The 24,248-nt window shown below is 42.4% G+C and overlaps 1 protein-coding gene and 1 non-coding gene across 3 annotated transcripts in view; both read left to right on the top strand.

The window, feature by feature from the left end:
• The window catches only part of GRIP1 (glutamate receptor interacting protein 1), a 404,358-nt gene that overhangs the window by 94,012 nt on the left and 286,098 nt on the right, over window positions 1–24,248 (top strand). The window lies entirely within an intron of this gene.
• Window positions 7,761–7,867, top strand: LOC124502724 (U6 spliceosomal RNA). Its single transcript, XR_006959988.1, has one exon. It is a non-coding gene; the product is annotated as a U6 spliceosomal RNA (small nuclear RNA).

The following is a 24,248-nucleotide window of genomic DNA, read 5'->3' as shown; positions in this document are numbered from 1 at the left end:
CCTCTGTATTACCTGTAAGTTACAAAATAGGCCCACTGCCCCGCCCGGGATTATCCTGGAACAGCTTCTGGTTATCAAACATACTAATGTAATGCTTCTGCAGTGAAAAGTACGGATATTCACACCAAGTGGGGCTGATAAAGATTTTTGTAACCTCCTGTTAGCTCAGGTCTGATTTTGCCATCAAAAGGGCAGAATCAGCAACTTTCCTTTTTCAGTGCTTTTTAGTTCGGGGACTATGGATAAACAGTTAACTTTAGTCAATGGTACCACCCTGTAAGGATCATTTTGAGTTCTGAGTCTGTTCACCAGCAGTACATGAGTGTTTTCTCCCCCTTCTGAGTTATTGACAATTTTATAAATATACTTGAAAAACCTTTCAAGTCATTGATTAAAAACACAGTGAAAACAAAAAATATTTTCCTCACAGATCTGATCAGATCCTGATATGGTTTCTTTTTCAATCATTGAAAAAAAGTTATTTGTCCTTCAATATGATTATCAGATATTTGGATAAAAACTTGTTTCAAAATACTTTGAGTGTTTCCCTGTCTTTATAGTAAATGTCCTGGGAATTTTTTTCTTATTTTTCATTTTGTTCTAATTCATGATGGTATGTCATCTTTATTTTATATTAACTTCCCTCTGGTTAAAAAAATCATGTTGCATGGTCATGTTGTGAATTTGTCAGATTCTGCAAATCGTGGTTATTTCATGGTCAAAATCTTGACAAACATGTTTTCACAAAAAGTATCCTTTTTAGCCAGTAGAGGGAGTCAACTACAACTAAATGTAGTTTATGACATTCAAAAAAAAAGTATAGACTTTAATTAAAAATATATATATATACTTTTATTTTAAAATGCATAACAATATATTTTTGTGTACATAATCATATATTTTAAGTATATACATATGATCTACACATAAATATAACTTAACTTCGTGTATTTTCATTGTGGACAGACCACAAGTTTATTTGTCTTTTCATTTCTTTTTTTTTTTTTTTTTTTTAATTTTTTTTTCAACGTTTTTTATTTATTTTGGGGACAGAGAGAGACAGAGCATGAACGGGCGAGGGGCAGAGAGAGAGGGAGACACAGAATCGGAAACAGGCTCCAGGCTCCGAGCCATCAGCCCAGAGCCTGACGCGGGGCTCGAACTCACGGACCGTGAGATCGTGACCTGGCTGAAGTCGGACGCTTAACCGACTGCGCCACCCAGGCGCCCCTGTCTTTTCATTTCTATAAACATATTCATCTATATTCTTCTGTTCTTCTACCTGACATATTGTTTTAATTCTCTTTTGATGCAAAGTATTAAAAGGATATTAATATTATTTGAATATCTAAGACAGGTGTTTATATCTATAAAAACTAATATCTCTTAATATTTTAAAGAAGTAAAAATATATTCCTAAATTATAATTATGTCAAATTATATCTTTGAACCTGTGATGTACCATTAGCAAAGGAACTTTTAAAACTGTTACAAAATCTTGGAGCACCTGGGTGGCTCAGTCGATTGGGCATCTGACTTTTCAGCCCAGGTCATGATCTCGTACTTCACAAGTTCGAGCCCTGCGTCGGGCTCCATGCTGACAGCTCAGAGCCTGGTGCCTGCTTTGGATTCTGTGCCCCTCTCTCTCTCTGCTCCTCCCCACTCATTCTTTGTCTCTCTCTCTGTGTCTCTGCCTCTCTCTCACACAAATAAACATTATTTAAAAAAAAATTAACTGTTACAAAATCTTAAGGTGAAAGAGTATGTTACCATCATCTTCCTGAAACACCGGTCATGAACCCTACGTGGACCGTGTGTGGTAACCATAGGCTGCTCCAGGAAGCCCCTGCTTACTAAATCTCATTGGTGAGAAAAGCCGGCCCCTCTGCAGCATTTTCTCACTGCTCCTTGTCTCCCCTCCTTTCTACCTTGTCACATCATGGCCCTCCTCAAGATGAGTTTCTTTTACTTTGCTGCATCGACGGGGAGATAAATGTATCCGTTTCCTTGGCAAATCTGGTGATCAGGAGGGTCTAGGGACACACCCCTGATCCAGTGTCAAAAGTCTGTCCGGGGCGCCTGGGTGGCGCAGTCGGTTAAGCGTCCGACTTCAGCCAGGTCACGATCTCGCGGTCCGTGAGTTCGAGCCCCGCGTCAGGCTCTGGGCTGATGGCTCGGAGCCTGGAGCCTGTTTCCGATTCTGTGTCTCCCTCTCTCTCTGCCCCTCCCTCGTTCATGCTCTGTCTCTCTCTGTCCCAAAAATAAAAAAACGTTGAAAAAAAAAATTAAAAAAAAAAAGTCTGTCCATTCCACAGGATTGTACAAAGGGAACACTATTAAATACGTGTTCCAGTGCCCACTTTCTCCATCTCTTGATTGTTCGGTGTGGTTGGGCCCACCCAACCAGAGGCTGCTGTTCTCCCTGACGTACTTTTTAAATTGGGGTGACTATTGTCTGTTTAGTTTTGAGGAGAAAAAGAAGACTGAGAGAGAGCACTGAAGGGTTGGTCTTATTTTTCATTCTATTTTTAAAATAATTTATTTGATCATCACTTGGGAACACTGGATTAACATTGATCTCCCTGATCCTGAACTAAGAATATAAGCGTTACACATTAAAACTTCCTAAAAGAACTTAGGTGAACTAACAAATCAACTCTGGTGTTGCAAACTTTTAGAATCACCTTGATTTAGTCTGAAAGACACTCCTTTCATTACAGATACCCAAAATGTAAACAAATAAAATTTTAGACAGGTTAGATCGTTTCTCTTTTTTTTTTTAACTACTTTAATTTGCCACATTCGACTCTGCGAGGAAGTTATGCTTAATTCTGTTTATCGAGTACTGATGTCAAAGAGCATTATGAACACCGTCGTTACCTTCTTCCCACGGGGTGCATGCGCTGTGCGTGCTGAATGTCCCAAGACAGGTCCCAGTGCTGCTGCTGGATAGGAGACTTTATGACCAGCTCACTTTGAATATTCAAAAGATAGTAACAAGGTAACTTGTAAATATGCCCTTTTAGACTTAACAGCATTCTTAGAATAGGGACTGTCATACAAACACACATTGTTTTTCTCTGTTTCTTCTTTAAAAAATTGTTAATAACCTCTCTCAGGCAAGATAGACCTTCAATTAACATTCAGTATTACACATAATTAGTAATCCTAATTAAAAAAAGAAACCAAAATCTCGCATAGTACACTAAGTTACTTTTAATGACACTAGCACTCTCTTTTTAGTTTTTATTTAAATTCCAGTTAACATACAGTGTAATATTAGTTTCAGATGTACAATTTAGTGATTCAGCACTTGCAAATAACGGCCGGTGCGCGTCAAAACAAGTGCCCTCTTTAATCCCCGTCACCTATGTCACCCACCCACCCCCACTCCCCTCTGGTAACCATGGGTTTGTTTTCTAGAGTTAAGAGTCTGTTTCTTGGTTTGCCTCCCTCTTTTCTCCCCTAGGATTGTTTACTTTCTTAAATCCCACATAGGAGTGAAATCATACGGTATTTGTCTTTCTCTAAACCGACTTTTTTCACTTAACATGATATTCTGTAGTATAACATTAATGTGTAACATGTTAAAACTGAGGGAGCACTGTTTTAGCAAAAATGCGTGGGTTTTTAATTTTCAGTAAAATTAGCATTACAGGGCACTGAAAGGAATTTTAGGAGTGGTTGGTTTATGGGGACATTCACCAGGTTCCAACTTTGTGAAGGAGGAATAAGCAGGAAAAAGGTGGAAGGAGGGGGTCACCACCGTCTCTCCCACCACTTTCAAGAAAGCCCTCTCTCTTTTTATTTATTTATTTAAAAAAAATTTTTTTTAACGTTTTTTTATTTTTGAGACAGAGAGAGACAGAGCATGAACAGGGGAGGGGCAGAGAGAGAGGGAGACACAGAATCTGAAACAGGCTCCAGGCTCTGAGCCATCAGCCCAGAGCCCGACGCGGGGCTCAAACTCACGGACCGCGAGATCGTGACCTGAGCCGAAGTCGGACGCTTACCCAACCAAGCCACCCAGGCGCCCCCCTCTCTCTTTTTAAAAGAAGTTGTGGGAAGTGCTCAGAGAGGGTCAGGACCTCTAAATAGACCAGTACATTCACCACTTTTTTTTTTTTTTTTAAATCAGTGATTGGTTCAGGTAGTAAAATCACCAGGCCTATCGCTACTGCTCAGAGAAGAAGGATAGTGTTTACTATTTTTAATCAGACTTCAGAGACAGAGTATAAGCACTTTTTTTTTGAATCCACATTGCTTATTTACAGGGTGTGTTTTAACCTGTCAGAGTGTGTGTGTACTTCAGTAGTAATAAAGAATTCCTTAGATCTCACAATCCAAGAGTCGCATCCAGGAAATTCTCAGAGCGGCAGCTACGGCCTGGAAGCTATAGCATGAAGGTTCTAAGGTTGGACATTCCTAAGAACCTGTGGATCCTGGGGACAGAGTAAAGGTCACAGGGTAGACACAACTTGAACTGCTTATTTCATGGGAAGCCAGCTCACAAGCTGCAAGGTGGTTGAATTTGTTTTCCTTTTTCCCCTACGGAAAAATTAAGAACAAGTATGAAGCAGATGTTTTTATTAGTTTTAAATCCTATGCAGTATTTCACAGTTGATTTATAGAGCATTGACCTATAAGGTACTAGGTAAACTATATGAAAGGATGCTGTTTTAAATAACTTTGATTGTAGTTATTTGGAATTAAAAAGTCACATAAGGGGCACCTGGGTGGCTCAGTCAGTTAAGCATCTGACTCCGGAATTTGGCTCAAGTAGTGATCCCAGGGTTATGGGATTGAGCCCTGGGTTGGGGTCTGTACTGAGTGTGAAGCCTGCTTGGGATTCTCTCACTCTCACTCTCGCTCTTTCTCTCTCCCTCTCCCTCTGCCTCTTCCTCTCTCCCTTTCTTTCATCCTGCTCATGTTCTCTCTCTTTCTCTCTCTCCAAAAAGAAAAAATAAAAAGTCACATAAGATAATTGTGGACTCTTAGGGAGAAAAGAAAAGTAAAATTGATTACAGGCTATTTCTCAGTAATCATTCATTCACTCATGCATTCATTCAACAAGTACTATGTATTTGCATTTGGGGCTCTGTTGGGTGATGGATATATCAGAGAGAAGAAGACCTTCATGGAACTTGTCATGGAGACAAGACATCCAGACAGAGGAGGGCAACAATTACCAGCATAATGAGTGACATCAAGGTGGGGCTGCAGGATCCTAAGTTAATGTAGAGCAGGGATAGCAGTGTGGTCAGGGTTCAAGGACACCTGAAGGAAAAGAAGGAATTATATAGAGGAATAATGGGGAAAAGTGTTACAAATGAAAGAATTATCGACAAGTTCTTTATTTTTAAGCCAGTAAAAGAAGAGAGAGACTGTGATGATATGCAAAAATCTTGGCTGCATTTCCAAATATTTCTTTAGGTGCGATCTCAACAATGCAATTACTGGATCAAGGGTTTGGAACATGTTTAAGGCTCTTGCTACAAGTCACCAGGGAGCTCCCTGGAAAAGCAGTACTCAATTGATCTCCTGCCTATGGAAGCTAGGCACGTACATGTTCTGCAGAGTGCTTGTGAGCATTGGTCAGCTCTTAATTTAATATGGGAATCACATCTCATTGCTCTGTTCTGCAGTTCTGTGATTATGTGTGATGCTGAAAAGTTTTTCATATATTTCTGGGATATTTATATTTGTCCCTTACTGTGCTATTCCATCACATCTTTTGTCTATTTTTTTTATTTGGATCTTAGTGACCTTTTTATTGATTTCTATGTGTTCTTTGTGGAATAATATTAACTTTTTTCATATTCATGTCAAATCCATTACAGTTCTGACTTATATTTGAATTCTTTTAACATTAACCCTTTTTGAACATGAAAATTTGTTGATTTTTTTGATAATTCTTTCTTATGATAAACATTTCTTTATAATTTCTTTCTTCCGTTGCTTTTATGCTTTGAAAGTTCTTTCCTATCCACAGATCCAATATTCACATAAAATGGTTTTATAGGTATTTTATGCTCATTGTTTACATGTTACGCTTATCAAACTAGAGTTCATTTTGATGTTTGTGCAATGTATCTACATTGAATTTTTCAAAGGAGTTAGCTAATTTCACCCTGTATCACTTCGGTAGATATACCCTTCCTTTGTCTCCTGGATTCTTCCATATACCGGGATCTGCTTTAAATCTGTCTGTTCCTTTTCATTGACATACATGTGCTCCCCACACCTTTGTTACATGGTGGTTGGGTTTTTTAATCATTCTAACCATTTTTAAAAATTATTTTTCTGGGGCGCCTGGGTGGCGCAGTCGGTTAAGCGTCCGACTTCAGCCAGGTCACGATCTCGCGGTCCGTGAGTTCGAGCCCCGCGTCGGGCTCTGGGCTGATGGCTCGGAGCCTGGAGCCTGTTTCAGATTCTGTGTCTCCCTCTCTCTCTGCCCCTCCCCTGTTCATGCTCTGTCTCTCTCTGTCCCAAAAATAAATAAACGTTGAAAAAATTATTTTTCTGTTTATTTATTTTTGAGAGAGACAGAGACAGAATGCGAGTGGGTTAGGGGCAGAGAGAAAGGGAGACACAGAAGCAGAAGCAGGCTCCAGCTGTCAGCACAGAGCCCGATGGGGGCTCGAACTCACGAGCGGCGAGATCATGACCTGAGCTGAAGTCGGACGCTCAACCGACGGAGCCACCCTGGCGCTCCGGTCATTCTAACCATTTTTAAGTGTACTTTTCAGGACATTCACAATATTGTGCAGCCATCACCATTGTCCTTTCCCAGGTCTTTTTATCATCTCACGTAGAAACTCTGTACCTGTTAAACACCAACTCCTCATTTCCTCTCTCCCCACTACATGGTTGTAATTAGTATAGATTTGTCATACACTTTAATGTCTGATAGGCAGAAAGTCACCCAGCCCGTTCTTCTTTAAAGAAGATGCTCTTCATTTTGCTCATGTGTAGTGTCGCTGGACATGCTCCTCCTGGTTTACCTCCTCTCCTGTGAGTGGCTCCATCCTCCCCCCGGACATGAGATCTGGGAGTCATCTTGGGTTCTTCTTTCCTCTCGCTCCTCATATTCATCAGTCACTGGGCCGGTTGGTCCTCTATCGTTAACATTCCTCAGATGTTCACTCCCTTTCTCCCCCGCATTGGCCCTCCCCTCATTCTGAGCCCCGTCACCTACCACGGGGGCTCACCTACCACGTCATCCTCTACACTGGTGCCTCCTGGTTGTTTTTAAGGCAAATGCCATCATGCCACTGTGCTGGCTTAGAGGCTTTCTGAAGTTCCCGACTTCCAGATTCTTTGAGGGATTGACGGATCTTTGCAAGCCGATAGACATCCCCTACTGTTCACGCCAGCTGCGCTTGCCTGCTGCGTACACATGCCCAACCCTCACACCCACATAGGCTCACGCGGCCAGCAAGCTTCAGCCTCACTACATTGCATTCGTGAGACAGCCTGTTCCTCTTTCTCCTGCCTCCCTCTCTCTTCGACTCCCACCACTACCTCCGGCTATTAGATCTCCTCCGCTGACTTTTAAGCACTTTGCCGGCTCTGCTCTGGAGGTCGCACCACGGCAACGTAATCAGGTGTCCACTCCCCAAAGGTTCCATGAAGGCAGGACCCCCGTCCTTCAGCAGCACAATAGTATTTACGGAACCAAAACGTGGGTATGACTGTGTGCCTGTGCTCACTTGCGCTTCATTCGTCTCCCGGTGTTGCTTTTAAAACAGATTAAACTTGTGCTCGCTTCGGCAGCACATATACTAAAATTGGAACGATACAGAGAAGATTAGCATGGCCCCTGCGCAAGGATGACACGCAAATTCGTGAAGCGTTCCATATTTTTAAGCCATACAGAGAAAGACAGATACCATATGGTTTCACTCTTATGTGGATCCTGAGAAACTCAACAGGAACCCATGGGGGAGGGGAAGGGAGAAAAAAAAAAAGACGTTAGAGTGGGAGAGAGCCAAAGCATAAGAGACTGTTAAAAACTGAGAACAAACTGAGGGTTGATGGGGGGTGGGAGGGAGGGGCGGGTGGGTGATGGGTATTGAGGAGGGCACCTTTTGGGATGAGCACTGGGTGTTGTATGGAAACCAATTTGTCAATAAACTTCATAAAAAAAAAAAAAAAAAAAAAAAAAAAAAAAAAAAAAAAACAACAGATTAAACTTGGTAAGAACTGTCTGGAATAATTTTTCGCAAGGTGGCTGAGAGTTGTTTTACTCCTTGAATTCTAACTACTGCTTTTTACCCATCTCAGCAGAGACCCCCACCCTTTCCTACTTTACCCCCTGTGAAATAGAGTGATTCATGAACTTGCACATGAAAGGAACTTCATGTTTCTACCACCCACTCTTATATTTAGCTTCTGAATAAGCCATTAATGTGCATCGCATTGTGTCTCTTTTTCGCTTTGCTGTGTGACTTTTAATTGAGGCTGTCTTTATTACACCGCCTCTTATGGCCACTTTGTTGTAACTCATTTCCTAGTAATTGGATATGTACCTTCTCTGAAATGTAATTTTCTTTGGGCTTGTAAAATGCACAGGGCAAGGCATTCACTTGAACCCTTTCATAGAATTTTTGCTGTCACTAAAAATAAGTATCAAAAATTACTACCCTGAAAGCAGACTCTAAACCATGACCGGAAACTGTCAAGAGAACAAAAGAAGTGAATTTAGCATAAGAGATCCCAAATTAGGGAGGAAATTGTAGTTTTAGAGCATTATTCAATGAGAACAGCATTGAGTCGCAGGGAAAAGAAGCAACTGGTCTTTCCTTGACAGATTATCTGAGATCCGTTCCCTTGAGGAGTAGGTAAGTGAGCCTGGTGGTCTCCTTTGAATGCAATATCGTGAACGTAATGGAGCCAACATCTAAAATTTAAAATTTAGCCTGAGTGTATAGCCGAGAGTAAATGGGTAGACATGGCAGAAATAATACCCCTGTTGGGGCACCGCAGGAGGAATCTGTACTCCCTTTTCCCCAATATTGACAACCCAGGCTTCTCAGAGTGGAATTGAAATTTGTGTTGCATGACTAGCTCTGTGATACTTGAATGTCTTGAGATTTAGGTTTTTAAATGACTGCATTCACCGTAATGTCATCATCCATAATAATTTTTTTTTTCTGGCTACTTATACTTGGAGTTCTAAAAAGAGATTGATGACCAATTAAGTAGATAGCTATTGCAAAAGTAACCATGTAAAAAGCTTGTGAATGGGTTCTATTAAAGGTTTGCATGAAATACACCATTTAAGCTAGCGTGAAGTTAATTCGAGGAGGCTTAATTAATCAGCAGGTATTTATTGAACAACTACTGTGTGTCTAACATTCTGATGTGTGTGTAACAGCCATTGCCCTCAAGGAGACAAGGCTAATATGTATGAAACAACTTGAGGTTAATTGTATGCTAAAATCCGGGGCACGGCTCTGTGGATAAATAGGAAGAATCCAGAGGAAGAAGACAGCAGTGAACACAGGAGTTGGAGAAAGCTTCCCATGGGCAGCCTGAAGGGCATGCATCTATTTATGGTTCTATATGTCTTATATATCTTTTCAGAAGCATTTCACAAATTGGTAACAGTAGCTGCTCCTGGAGAAAGGACCTGGAAGAGTACTTGCTTTTTATTGTATTTTAATGAAGTGTTTGAATTCCTTACCTTGTATGTATATTTCCTATTCACAAAATAAAATGTGTGCTGTTGAATAATTAAAGTGGGTAGCTCAAGGAGGTGCTCAATGGAAAAGCATCCGAGTAGGCAATGCCAGGAGGCAGCTGTGAAAAAGGAGGATGGGGTGGGGCGAGGCAGAGGAGACCAAGGAGGGCACTTTGGTACCTGGAGGACCTGGGGGAATATCAGCAGTAGAGGAGGACAGTATGAATGAGTGTAGAAAGGGGGAGGGTCATTTTGGTTAATTGCACAGGTTTTGGAATTAGACTGCCTAGATGTGAATTCCTCCTACTCACTGGGTCTTATTAGACCTAACCTCACTGATTCTCAGTGACCTCTTCTGCCAAACAGGAGTTATTAACACTCACATCATGAAGGTCAATCATGTGGTATAGTGCCTGGCACAAAGCGGGACCATACACAGCCTGCGGAAGATTTAAAATGGTTTGGAAAAAACGGATGGCTTGGAGACACGAGGACTCAGGCAGCAGCAAAGCATTTCCTAAGCTTTGTCGGTGATCCTTCCAAAATATTTCCCAAGTCTGTCTTTTCTTGGGCCCTGACGGCATTATCTTACCTCAGGCTCCAGGAAGTATTTGAATACCCTCAGAACTGATCTGATGTCTCCCCCTCCAGTCCATCCTCAACAACCACCACAGTTGTTTGTCTAAAACACAAGTCCGACTACGTCAGACCTTGACGGAAAGCCTTCGGTGGCTCCTATTACCCATGATGAAGTCGACTCCCCGTAACATGCCATCCAGGGCCCTCCCCAGCCAAGCCCCGTCCTGCCTACCTCCCAGGCTGGCCTTGCCGTAACTCCTGCTTGTTCTCTGAAATGAAACTCCTCTAGGAGTTTTGCTCTGGTTTCCTCTAAGCCCCCCCGCACAGCCTGGGTGATGTCATCACTGCCACTGCCACTGCAGTACTCTGCGGGTCTCTAATATTTCTCGCGCGGGAGGTGGGAAGCTTCTGCCCCCTCGCTGCATGGCTCTCCCCCAGCTTGCTTCCTCACGGGAGGCCGGCTGGTGGGTCTGGTTAGTTGGAGTAGGAAATTGAGCATGCTCTCTTAAACTCCTCCCTCTCCCCTCTCTTGGGGAACCAGTGCTCCTTGACTTCTACCCGCCTTACATTCTTCAGGCACGGGCCTCCTGCAGGGGGCTCTCATTAGCTGTGTTTGCGACATTGACAGTGTAAGTTGGTCTGACTCACAGTGTGCTAGCCAGCTGTTTGGATTCTCACACCAAGCCACGTTCTCCAGGATCAGGTTTATTGGTTACAGTGGCGGTGCTTTGCCTTCCGTCCACCTGACTCTTGCACATCTCTCTTCTTGGGAAGGGGAAGGGAAGTATTAGTTACTGAACCGCCCAGGGCTCACCAGAACCAGCTTACCGCATTTTTACTTCAATCGTCTATATGTGTCTATCTTGGACACTAGACTTATCTTTGTAAGACTAAGGACTTGCTCATCTTATCTTTGTATGCACAGCGCCCAGTATTCGTGGTGCCAGCGGACATGGTCATTGAGCGCTTGTTTGTTGAATGCATGTGGTAATCCGATGTGAAGTGGGCATGTGCGCTGGGACTGACTGGTGAAAATGGAGAATGATGGATGCTGATGACGACGACGACGAGGACGACAACGACAGTTGGCATTTATTCAGCCTGTCTTGGACCCCCTGAGCAACCAAATAAGTTCAACAGACTCCTCCTATCAAACCCCTGGAGGGGAGAGGGTGGAGGACTGACCTGGAGTCAACAAGATAGCTGGGGAGTAGGAGGAAGACGACGGTCATCCTCACTGAACACATGAGGAAATGGAGACTCAGACGTTAAGTGAATTCCCTCCTGATACAAATCTAGTATTTTCTTTCTGTGCTTCTAGTGATGGCAGAGTCCCAGAGGATGGAGGCAAGAAAAGAGAGAACGTTTCTGCCTAGATGTCTAGCTGAGGAGACGAGGGAAGCTGGTCAAACTGACAGAAAGGAGATACTGAAATGGACCTATCTTGGGGAGAATTAGTTAAGTTCTGCTCTGCATATGTGGAATTGAGAGAATCATGGAAATGTCAAGTTTTGATGGCGTGTGTGGTTGAAAATATGGCACGAGTACAATCGTTACTGTTCAATAATGATTTTTTTTAAAAATATCAGGCATTCTCATAAAGAATATGATGCTGTGGACAAGTAAAATTGTCTTTTTAAATCCCTTGCAATTAATTCTGGTCCTAATTATGTTTGCTCACTCCTGGTTCTATTTTTGATGTGTTGATCCTTTCCAGTGCATATGCAGATCCACGTGTGTATTGATAGCATGGTGACTGAGAAGAATTTTGAGACAGATCTCATGAGCCTGCATAACTGAGGGTAGTTAGTAATAAGTTTCATTTAGCAGAGAAGTCCCATTTAGTAATGAGCTTCATTCTTTCCCAAGCTTCTAATCTCTGATTATTTTACATATTGTAGAAACCATTGCTGTTGATATTCTTTTCTCAATTTAATTCTATGCACTGAATTTTTTTTTTCTTGTTCTGGGATCCAGATGAACTTAGATGTATGGGCTAGATCAATAATAAGGAGATCAATAAGCTTTTATTTTTATTCCACTTCCCTATACTGAAGGGTTCTTGATTTGCATCTGCTGATGAGATCAATTCTTCCACAATGTTGACATGAGAAATGTAGCTTGAATAGGGTCAGTACTTGCCATTAAAAAAAATAAAAATAAACTGTTGAAATATCTTCAAATCCCCTGTTTTTCATCTTTACCCTTACTCTCCTGGAATTTAGTTGAAAATCAGGGCTTTCAGTGCACAGAGAAAGGTGCATTTACTTCATCATTGCCTCCCACCAGTCCAGTGCCGGTGAGCACACTCACCAGCCCTTTACCACACAACTGCAGGTAAGGGCTTATGTTTGTGATCGCCCCCAAACCGAGCCCCATGTGAGTCCAAGGCTGAGGACCAGGTAGGTTTATTTTGTCGGCAGTTTTCCCTATTGCCACACAGCCCCGTCCCTCTTCTAACTGAAGGCATCTGAGATCTCATCAATAATGGTTTGTTTGAAGACGTGAGAGGTATGTTTTCACAAGAAGCTCATAATGATGAGGTTAATACCAGTAGTGCCCCTCTCCGGTGAACTCCAGAAGCTTTGCACATATTAACATATTTGTCTTCGGGGCGCCTGGGTGGCTCAGTTGGTTGAGCGTCTGACTTTGGCTCAGGTCATGATCTCTCACTCCAATGATCTCACACTCCATGAGTTCGAGCCCCGCGTCGGGCTCTGTGCTGACAGCTCAGAGCCTGGAGCCTGCTTCTGATTCTGTGTCTCCCTCTCTCTCTGCCCCTCCCCCACTCATGCTCTGTCTCTCTCTATATCAAAAATAAAGAAACATAAAAAAAACATATTATCTTCCCCACCTCCCTCTGAAGTGAGGAAAAGGTCATTTTTCTGCTTCTCTTGATCCAAGAAAAGTAAGGTATGGCAAAGGTGAGGTTGGAGGTGGGTCAGTAGAGAATGAAATTCAGTCTTTATCTTCTTCATTTAGACTTTACTCTCTTGTTTCGGGATTAGCAGTGTTCAAACAGCTCCGTCCTTCTATTTATTAAAGTATTTGCTTATCCCTTCATTTGTTGACTGTGAGATATTCATAAAGCACCTGTTGTCAGGTACCAGGCCAAACTTGTCCACAGAGAAGCTTAAACCTTCATTGCTGTACAGAGATTACTTTGGGGTTTACAGACCCCAGCGCCACCTCCGGGATGCACTGTTTCTTTTTTTTTTATTTTTTTTTAATTTTACATTTATGTATTTTTTAGAGACAGAGAGAGACAAAGCATGAGCAGGGGAGGGACAGAGAGAGAGGGAGACACAGGATCCAAAGTAGGCTCCAGGCTCCGAGCTGTCAGCACAGAGCCTGACACAAGGCTCGAACTCACGAACTATGAGATCGTGACCTGAGCCAAAGTCGGACGCTTAACTGACTGAGCCACCCAGGCTCCCCATAGGATGAACTGTGTCTAAACCACTGAATAGAATAATTATTCAATCATTCATTTAACAAGTGTTTTCTGAGCATCTGCCATGTTCTATTAGGGCAGGCTGCCTAACGTCGCCCCTGGATCTAAATTTTTATAACTGTAATTATTTTTAAATCTTGTTTTCTTATTGGAGTCTATTCTACACTGCTCTAAGTTACGTTATTTTTGGCCTCTGACCTTTGTGACTATTGGGAATAAAGAGCTTGTAGAATTTCTTCTTTATTACTCCATCCATAATAATGTTTAGATTAGTGTTCTACTTTAGGCTGGTGTCTTACTCACCAGAAAACAAATTTTAAAAACAACAAGGAGCATGCAAAGTTAGAGCTTTCTGTAGATTTAAAAAGCAGAATGGGTTGACTTGTGCTTCTGTATGCTCACTGGGTCGAGGGACCATTCCTGAGAGGGGAAGTACCCTGTATTTGTTAAGAACCCCACATTTGGGAAGTGTTGTGATGTGTTGTCTTCATAAGAAAATGGTGTTTTGAGATAATAGTAACTTTGCGTATTGTTGGCTTCCCCCAAATTCATTAGGCTAAATTTTAATTTGGTTTTCTCTTCACTTAGTTGTTTCCATTTCTTTCAAGCTCTGTTCCCATCTGCCCCATGCTGCATGCTGTTTCTCTTCTCTGGAATATTTGCCTTCTCCTCCCTCCATGGATAAGCTTCTGCTTTGCCTTCAAGATCAAGCTTCAGGGCTGTCTCCTCTGGAAAAGCTACCCACAGTTTCCTCACTCCCTAACCTACCCACTCACCCCACTATTTTTCTCCTTTTTTTCTTTTGCTTCTACAGCATTCTGTTGATAATCCTAATATGACATATATCCCAATGAATTATTGTTACTTGTTTAAAGTGATCCTGCCTATGTAAATTACATTCCAGAAAAAGTAATCGTTTAATGGTATTTCCACTCCATTCTATCATAGTCATTAACCCCCGACAAGCTCCCTAAGCTCCCTAAGCTCCCTAAAGACAAGGATCATCATGTAGATTTTGTATCTCCGGTCCCCTACCCAATGCTCGAAACGTTTGCTTTTAGACTAGTAACTGCACGTGGTAGCAGTTTGGGATAGAATAACCTCCTACGTGCCTAGCAAGGCCCTTCAGATTTATGCGCGTGGATCAATCCCATTAGTAGTGGACGTGGACTAGAGCCAAGAGGAGAAGCAGAGCCAACCGCTGACAAGGTGGCAGGATTTCCTCCCTATGTGTGGCCCCAAGCCCATGCTGTGTATGCCAACCTCGGGCTAATCAGTCCATTTTTAGAACAGGTGTTCTCTGTCCCCGATACTGTTGCTGAGAGCAGAGGGGAAGAGTTTGCCACCTGGTCAGAATTTATATAAACAGATGCCGTAACGAAAAAGCTTGCATTACGTGCTGTGTTAGCAGTGTGGGAGTACTTGGAGCAAAGTGTCTTCACTTCTAAGTGTAAGACTACTCCTCACACATGCCCTGCCCCCCTTCCTCCATGCCTAAACATCAGAGCCTATTCGAGGAACCAAGATCTTTTATACTGCTTGTTTCTCAGGTTGAGAATCTAACACGCCTCATTGGGAGCCTGATGGTCCCTATGCCTTGGATAGGGACAGATGACTTGGGAGTGGGAACAGAAAGCCCTTTTCCCTTATTTTAAAAAGGAGCTGCTTTTCTCGTATGAAATTAAAACAACAATAACAACAACCAGTAAGACTTCGGTGGTCCAGAGAGGTGCCGACTCTCAGAAAAGATAACAAAAATAGAAGGTCTCCATTAGTCACATCCTCCTCCTGGAGCTGGTTCTGCCCTTAGCTCCTGGGATGCCTAGTGTGGTCATCCAGGATGGTCATCAACACCCACCTCCTGAGATATGAGCATCTTATTACTAGTGATTACTGGGAAACTGGGATGACAGAATACCAGCTAAGTGGTCGCGGGAAGCATTAAACCACAGAAATTATAACAGCGGTTAATATCACCACCGATATCAACAAAAACTAATGTCACTCCATGGTGCTTAATTTACACGTAATTTAATATAGTGCTTACACTCAGTATTTTTATTATCTCCACTTACAGGTAAGAGGAGCCATGTTAGCAGAAGATAGCAACAACATGTAATACATATTGAGCATTTCCTGTGTGCTGGCACTGTGCCCATCTGCCAGGATCTGGGCAGAATCATGATTAAAACCCTGGTTTCCATGGTTATAAAGTCAAAACTCCTGGAGGAGTCTGAGTAAGGGATATGTGGAAGCTCCGTTCTATCTTTGTAGCTTTTCATGAAGTCTAAGGGTAGTTCAAATAGAAAGTTTTTTTAAAAACTCAACACGACAAAGCTTGCAAGCACTGCTCTCTTTGCCTCACTAGATAGCAGCTCTCTGTAGTGATGGTCAGTCCATGCCAGGGATGCTTACAATCCCGATCATGCTGGAAAGTCTCTTGCAGCTGTGTACTACTCAAGGACCCCATGTCAAGGGGGGCACCGTTCTCCTCTTGGACATGATGACTGGATGTACTTCGTATGGCATCTTCCTGCCAGCAGATGGCAGTAAGATGTCTCGAGAAAGGGATGCCTTTCTCTAATGCTTACTGTGGTACCTTGTGGGCTAGAAGTTGCCCCTGGCAGTGAGATGTGGAGGAAAGGTGCAGTAGTGGAGAAATGTTTAGGAAGCGAGATGAGACAGCAAAGCCATATGATACTTGCATTTTAAAGATGTAAAATTGAACTGAAACCAGATCAACCACGAAATTTGTCCCTTCAAAGCATTTCATCTCCATATGCCTCGTCCTTCAGTTTCTGCTTCTGTATAACTTACCTTATTTTCATCATGTTCTCCCCATGGAGATTGTTAGAATTTTCTTGTCCATGAATAAACCCTTAAACCTGGGAATTTCTCCAAGAGTGGGCTTCTTTAGGGGTTCCATAGTCCCCCTAGAATTAGCAGTGTTGTAAGCATCTGAACTTGTGTGTATTTTACCAGGGAGACTTTCCCTAACATCCATCAGAATTTCAGTCGAGGTCGGGGCCATTCAAAACACATTCTGTCTGAGGGCATATCACCCAAGGAGGCCTAGACTAGATTCAGGGTGTGGTGGGGAGAGCAAACACAAGTACCTCCAGAGGCTGGGCAGATTACATAGTGAATGGACATAATGTGGTGAGGAGTAGGGTCAGCTGCATAAGGTGTGCCCCAGCTATCTGGAGGCAGCCACATTGCTCGGCCCCAGGCCCCGAGTGGCATGACCAATGGAGCTGTTGTTTTGTCTTTGTTTTTGCTTAGTTTATTTATTTATTTTGAGAGACAGAGAGCACGAGCAAGGGAAGAGAGAGATGGAGAGAGAGAATCCCAAGCAGACTCCACACTGTCCGCGCAGAGCCCAGTGCAGGGCTCAAACTCACAAACCATGAGATCACGACCTGAGCAGAAATCAAGAGTCATGGACACTTAACTGACTGAGCCACCCAGGCATCCCTACCTCTGGGCTTGTTAGAAGAACTTGCAAGTCCGTAATTTTAAATGAACTTCAGAAATTTCTGAAGGGTACAACTAACACTTTTAAACAGCGCAGGTAAAATGAGTGGACCTATAGTCCACGTGTGACTCTTGAGCTGTCAATTTGACAAACTGAGTTAAGACATCAGCCTGTGATGGCGCGCCTGGGTGGCTCAGTCAGTTAAGCATCTGACTCTTGATCTCAGCTCAGGTCGTCATCTCGCGGTTCATGAGTTTGAGCCCCGAGTAGAGCCCCATGTGGAGCCCCGTAGGGAGCCCCACATCAGCCTCTGCACTGACAGCGTGGGGCCTGCTTGGGATTTTTTTCTCTCCCTCTCTCTCCTCCTCCCCACCTGTTCTCTCTCTCTCTCTCTCCCTCTCTCAAAATAAATAAATCAACCTATAAAAAAAAAAAAGACCGTAGCTTGTAATTAATAAGCTCAAGACCTGGCTCTCTTGGGATGGGGACACATACCCTACTACCATTACTAAGAACTATTGTTGTTATTGTAATAACAACATTAGTAATAGCACTGGCTGACACTCAGCACCTACTATCTACCACGCACTATTCTGAATACTGTATTCACAGTAACTCCTTTGAGCATCTCAACAACCCCCTGTGGGAAGTTATTACTGGTTTTGTAGGCATTTCTGTAACATTCGCCGTGTGCCGGATGCTGTTCTGGGAGCTTCTGGGCACATGTCTTAACTCATTTAATCCTTATGACGATCTTATGAAGAGCTAGGGACACTGAGGCACAGAGTTGTTTGGTAACTTGCCTTAGCCCATATCCTATATGCAAACGCAGGAGAGCCTGTGCTCTCAACTCCTGTGCTGTTCTGTTTTGTGGTGCGCTGGGTACCGACCACTCTTCAAATACCCCGTAGTGGTCTCGGACAAACCCTGTCCACACTGGCATCGTGGTGTGGCATTTCTGACTGAGTGTAGTCAGCCCCAGGTCTTCTGAGAAATCCGTCTCATTTTCATGCATCACCAGACATGCTTTATTCAGCCTTTGGTATTTTTTTTTAATCTCCTCTGAAATGAGCAGATCATAAATCCTTTGCTAGATGAGATTTCCAAATAATGGTGATAGATGGCCTTGTCTCCTGTCTCTCAACAAGTTTGGCCGCGACATCATCAAAGCCATCAAAGGCTTTGTATTAGAATAAGACGGCAGGGGTGATAAAGAGAGTGACCTCTTGGTTCTCCACTCAAATTCCCATTCCATCTGAGCCACCTCAAATGAGTGAGGCTTCCTAAAGGTTTGCACAAAATAAACTCCTGAAATAAGTGAAAAATTACAGTTGCAATGGCAGAGAATTGACTTTAAGTGTAGCAGCAACAGGGAATCTGTGTCTGATGAACGAGGATGGAATTACAACATGGGAGCATGGAGTGATTTGCAGAATGCACTTGTTTCCAATTCCATCTACTGGTGCCAATGCTGACATCTAAACCCTGCTGAGAGATTGATAATGAAAAACCGAGAGAAGGAGTGAGGAAAAGGACAGGGTGTGAATTTACTCCACAGCTGTCCTAGGCCATGAATTATATCAAATGGTCCCCTAATTTCCTACTTCGAAGATGCCCCTTATTTGAAAAACGAAATGTGGATTTGGCTATTGCTTTACAGCTTTGCATTTCTAGCAGCTAACCAGTTTATGATGCTTCCTGTAAGCAGTGGGTCGTAGCAGTCGGTGCACTTCCATTAGCATATGCCTCTGCAAAATATTTCATCCTTTCGGGACTCCCTTTTGATCAATTAAGCGCCTGAATCTCCCTCCCTAAACAAGTGCAGAGAAGATTTGTGGAAGACCTCTCTTCCTGGGGACTAGTTTTAATGTCAGTCCTGAAAATAAAACATTAGATATGAAGCCAAATGAAAGGTAGCTTTGGAATAAAAAATGCCTGTAAAGAGAACTTTTTTATTGACCACTGAGACTCACAACCAAAAATATGGAAGAATGAGTGACCAAGGGCATTGTGGGAGCATTGTAGAATTCCAGGCTTGATAATATAGCCAGCCATTAAAAAACACTTAAAGAACTATACAATGGGAAAAGCAAAAGTTGATGGAGTGAACTACTTTTTAAAAAGTATATGCACTTTTTAATATTCCTTAAAACTTGAAAGTAAACTTTTCTTTTTTTTTTAAATTTTTTTTGTTTATTTTTGAAAGAGAGAGAGAGAGAGGGAGAGGGAGGACAGAGTATGAGCAGGGAAAGGGCAGAGAGAGAGGGAGACACAGAATCTGAAGCAGGCTCCAGGCTCCGAGCTCTCAGCAGAGCCCAACGCGGGGCTTAAACTCACAAACCGCAGGATCATGACCTGAGCCAAAGTCGGACGCTTGACTGACTGAGCCACCCAGGCTCTTTTTTATTTTTAATTAAATGTTTTGACTTTTTTTTTTTTTCTGGTACTATGGAAGAAAATTTGGGTATGTCCATTTGATAGTTTTCCTTATTGGCCCAAACATACATCACAGGATTTGCACAAATGTAATGTTTCTAATGGTTTGTACTCTTGTCCTCAGTGAAGACCATGGATATCAATGACTGAAGAAACATTGCTTAAAGAACATTCTTACTGTGAGAAATGACATCATCAGAACTGATTCAGAAAGTCTGTGAATTTAGTAGCACTAGAGCGTGTGGAGGGTAATTCTAAAGTTAAGTGAATCAAAATCTCATAAAGTCAAAATTATCCTTGACTAATCCTTGTATATCTTAGGTTAAGCAGATAAAACAGCTGGCCAAAATATAGGGGCTGAGTCATATGCAAATATAAATAAATTTTTTTTTCCACGTTTTTTTATTTATTTTTGGGACAGAGAGAGACAGAGCATGAACGGGGGAGGAGCAGAGAGAGAGGGAGACACAGAATCGGAAACAGGCTCCAGGCTCTGAGCCATCGGCCCAGAGCCTGACGCGGGGCTCGAACTCACGGACCGCGAGATCGTGACCTGGCTGAAGTCGGACGCTTAACCGACTGCGCCACCCAGGCGCCCCCATATGCAAATATAGAATCATATTCAATGAGGTAGACTGCTCACCTAATGACTGAGAACGCTTGTGGAATATGAAAATACAGAGAATTTGATACATAAAATATGGCATATTGTGTGTGTGTGTGTGTGTGTGTATGTGTGTATGTGTGTGTGTGTGTATAAATAGTGAGAGAAGAGAGAAAGACCCAAAGTGGCTGAAATCACATAAGTTAAAGGTGTATAGTTTGACCACTACTTTGCATTTTTGACCCAGAATGTGATGATGTGTTTTTTTCTTACCACAAATCCAAGTTTTGCTCTTTCTTCCAAGGCTTACTTCTTCCATGAAGGCTGCCTAAAAGACCTGAACCTCCAATCACATTTTCTTCACTCTGAATGACTGCAGCACCTATACTGCTGAGACCTATTTCATGATTCATTTATTTGGGTACTTTGTCAACTAGAGCTTAAGCCCCTCAAGGCAGGTACCCATGTGTCCCTTCTCATATCTCTCACAGTATCCGAAACATGCTCGTCACAGGGCAATATGTGCCATTGAATGAATTCCTTTATATGGCTGTATACTACCTTAGTTTGGCATGCATGTAAAGCTACCCCTATCTCTTGCCTTAATTAATATTTTCATGTAAACCAGATTCTGTATCTGAAAACTTCTCACTGACTTGTAATTCACAGTTTACAGCTGAGAATTATCTTGAGAAATCTCTTGACCTGAAGAAAATGATCTGTAACAGATAAATGTTTCAGATTGTTAATGCTTCTTATAACTGGTATTGACTAACTTTATTGACAAAATCTGAGCCTTTTGGGGAAGCATTGGGGAGGAAGGGAATGGCTTGAGAGATTTACCTAGATAGATATATGGAGTTTTATATATATATATGTATATGTATATATATATATGTATATGTATATATATCTCACATATGTACATATAGATATATAGATAACTGTTTTAGACATTAGTACATATAAATTGTAAATATTTTGTAAATTTTATATATGATAATCTATGTAACAGTTTTTACAAGCCTGTGAAGTTGGCAGGGCAGTATTACAATTCACATTTTATAGGTGAAGAATCTTAGGTTTGGAAAGGTTAAGTGACTTCTCTCAGGCTGTGTAGCTAGAAATTGATGAAGTCACATCTCAGACTAAGGACTTTTGAATTTTACTATTTATTCATCCATTCATTCATCAAGTGCCTTCAGTGTTCCAGTTACATGTTCAGTGTTATAGATTCAAGGACAAAGACCCATCTCTTCCTTAGGGAGCTCCCAGCCCAGTAGAAGAGATTAATAGGTAAGTAGTAAGCACATTTCACAGAATCCCAGGCAAGGGTGGTATGGCAGGTGAAAGCATGGATTTTGGAGTAGACGGTGTATTCTGGATGTTTCTTGTCATTCTGTATGGCTGGATCCTTACAAATAGGATTGGTGAGACTGGAGAAGCAGGTAGGGACCACTTCACAAAGATCCTTGAAGGCATCACTACAGAGATGGAAGGGTTTCAGGGGTAATCAATCTTATTTTAACGTTTATTTATTTTTGAGAAAGACAGAGAGCTTGAGCAGGGAAGGAGCAGAGAGAGGGGGACAGAGGATCCCAAGTGGGCTCCATGCTGACAGACCATTTTGGCCAGAGAGAGCTCTTAAAAATATCCTGAGACACTGGGAAGGTAGCTTCACATATGAAGCACAGGGGGGAGATTCTGTGGTGTATGCTCCCAAATCCTTGCTGCCTGAAGCCTTTTTTTTTATTTTATTTTATTTTTAATATACATCCAAATTAGTTAGCATATAGTGCAACAATGATTTCAGGAGTAGATTCCTTAATGCCCCTTACCCATTTAGCCCATCCCCCTCCCACAACCCCTCCAGTAACCCTCTGTTTGTTCCCCATATTTAAGAGTCTCTTAGGTTTTGTCCCCCTCCCTCTTTTTATATTATTTTTGTTTCCCTTCCCATATGTTCATCTGTTTTGTCTCTTAAAGTCCTCATATGAGTGAAGTCATATTATATTTGTCTTTCTCTGAATAATTTCGCTTAGCATAATACCCTCCACTTCCATCCACGTAGGTGCAAATGGCAAGATTTCATTCTTCTTGATTGCCAAGTAATACTCCATTGTGTGTGTATATATATATATATATATATATATATATATATACCACGTGTGTGTATATATATATATATATATATATATATATATATATATACCACGTCTTCTTTATCCATTCACCCATCAATGGACATTTGAGCTCTTTCCATACTTTGGCTATTGTTGATAGTGCTGCCCAAAGCCTTTTAAACACCTATTATCTACTGATTTTTAAGGCAGTGTTATCCAATGTAAATATAATTCAGGCTACAAATGCAAGACCATGTATAACTTATTTTTTTCTTTAATATAAGTATTTTTAATGTTTTTAATTTATTTTTGAGAGAGAGAGCGTGAGCATGAGCAGGGGAGGGGCAGAGAGAGAGGGAGACACAGAATCCAAAGAAGGCTCTAGGCTCTGAGCTTGTCAGCACAGAGCCCAATGCGGGGCTCAAACTCACGAACTGCGAGATCATGAACTGAACCGAAGTCAGATGCTTAAAGACCTAGCCATGTAGGCCCCTGCCTTGAGGTACTTCTGCTGTATATTCTGAAGCCAGGGAGTTTCTAAAACTTTCTAAAAAAACTCCCAAGAGACTTGGATCATACGGCCAAGATGTATGCTTGGGGAGAAGCAGGAGATACAAGGGAGGCTCTAGGAGCCCAGAGAAGATTCAGAAATGGAAACAGAGGCCCTAAGCCTGACACTACTTACTAGAGCTCTCTTAGCCAAGGTCCCCCCACATGGTCCTGAAGCATCCAGACCCCATAGGTGACCTTACACCTGAAACCCCACCCTATTCCAGAATACTTATGCCAGACACTGGGAGTGCCTACTCCTGGATTTTGGAGTAGACTGGCGTTTTCTGGGTGTTTCTTGTCATTCTGTATGGCTGGATCCTTACAAATAGGATTGGTGAGACTGGAGAAGCAGGTGTCTGCTTATACCAGGCACTGGGAGTGCCTACTCCCAGCCCCTGGTTAATATAATGCTTCCTAAAATGTCTATTTATTCAGCTTCTCTTCTGCAAGAAAAGGCCTAAGGAAGAAAAAATCCAGAGGTAGTAAGGACCTCCTGCAAGTGAAAGCTGTTGCAGGACCCCACTACCTAGAGCTGAGATGCCTCCATTAGGGCTACTCTCTGGGCGCACCAGTCTGAGAGCTGCAGCTCTTGGGTGATTAGTCCCCAGTCTTTTACATCCCAATGTATACTGACTAGACCCTTTGAAATAGGGCATTCTTGTTCACCTGGTCCTTTCTTCTTGTAGTGGCCCCCTTCATTCATTCTTTCTTTCATTCAACAACAACAAAAAAGCTTAAGAACCTACTGTTCTCCCAGCCGTAGTCCCTGAGACCCTCAAAATGAAAAGACTGCCTGTGTCCTCCAGAAGCTTTCAGTCCCCTGGAGAGTTGACCGTGCAAATTTACAATCGTTGCTCCAAAGTGCAGTGGGCAAATAGGAGGAGGAACTCCCTCAACTGCAAAATGGGGGTAATAATTTCACCTGCATAGACTTTTTGTGAGGATTTGCTGAGGAAATAAATGTCAAGGCTTAGACCATGCCCGGCACCTGGAGAGCTCCACGCAAGTGCTAGCCATGCCGTTGCTGCTGCTGGCAATGACAATTGATGATGGAAAACCTGAAAACAGTCATCACAACCCACGGACCTCATGGGTTCCCTCAATTCTAATCAAAACTCAGATCCCTCCGATCTCCTCCCCACCTCTCCTTGACTTTGACTCTTGGCTTTCCCCTACACTGCTGATCTCCTAGTGCCTCTCTATCTGTGCTCCTGTCGTGGATACTCAGGTGAGTCCTTGCATTGCCATGGACACAGATCGGTCATAAGCCATATAAGAATTCTGAGGGGCCCTCTGCAAGTTAACCCTCCCTGTCCTATGATGGGAAGCTGGACTTAGTC

The sequence above is a fragment of the Lynx rufus genome, unplaced genomic scaffold (genome assembly GCF_022079265.1).
Source record: "Lynx rufus isolate CCGP_SWC_20201006 ecotype Redwood Valley unplaced genomic scaffold, mLynRuf1.p SCAF_7, whole genome shotgun sequence".
In the NCBI taxonomy this organism is placed as follows: Eukaryota; Metazoa; Chordata; class Mammalia; order Carnivora; family Felidae; genus Lynx; species Lynx rufus.
The sequence above is the reverse complement of the archived record's forward strand: the minus strand, read 5'-3'. Positions and strand labels throughout refer to the sequence as shown.